We start from the raw sequence: 378 nt of genomic DNA, 5'->3' as shown, positions 1-378 counted from the left end.
TAATGACTTGTCTGCCAATTGTAATGAGAACAAGGCAGGTTGTACCTCAATGATCCCCAGCTTCTCCATTACAGAAAGTGGCATAAGATTTATCCCTGACCCCAGATCACATAGAGCCTTTTCAAAGGTCATGGTGCCTATGGTACAGGGTATTAAGAACTTGTCAGGATCTTGTTTCTTTTGAGGTAGAGTTGTCTGAATCCAGGTATCTAGTTCATTAATGAGCAAGGGTGGTTCACTTTCCCAAGTCTCATTACCAAACAACTTGGCATTCAGCTTCATGATAGCTCCTAAGTATTGAGCAACTTGCTCTCCAGTTACATCTTCATCCTCTTCAGAGGAAGAATAGTCTTCAGAGCTCATGAATGGCAGAAGGAG

Source organism: Arachis duranensis, chromosome 4 (assembly GCF_000817695.3).
Source record: "Arachis duranensis cultivar V14167 chromosome 4, aradu.V14167.gnm2.J7QH, whole genome shotgun sequence".
Classification (NCBI taxonomy): Eukaryota; Viridiplantae; Streptophyta; class Magnoliopsida; order Fabales; family Fabaceae; genus Arachis; species Arachis duranensis.
The sequence above is the reverse complement of the archived record's forward strand: the minus strand, read 5'-3'. Positions refer to the sequence as shown.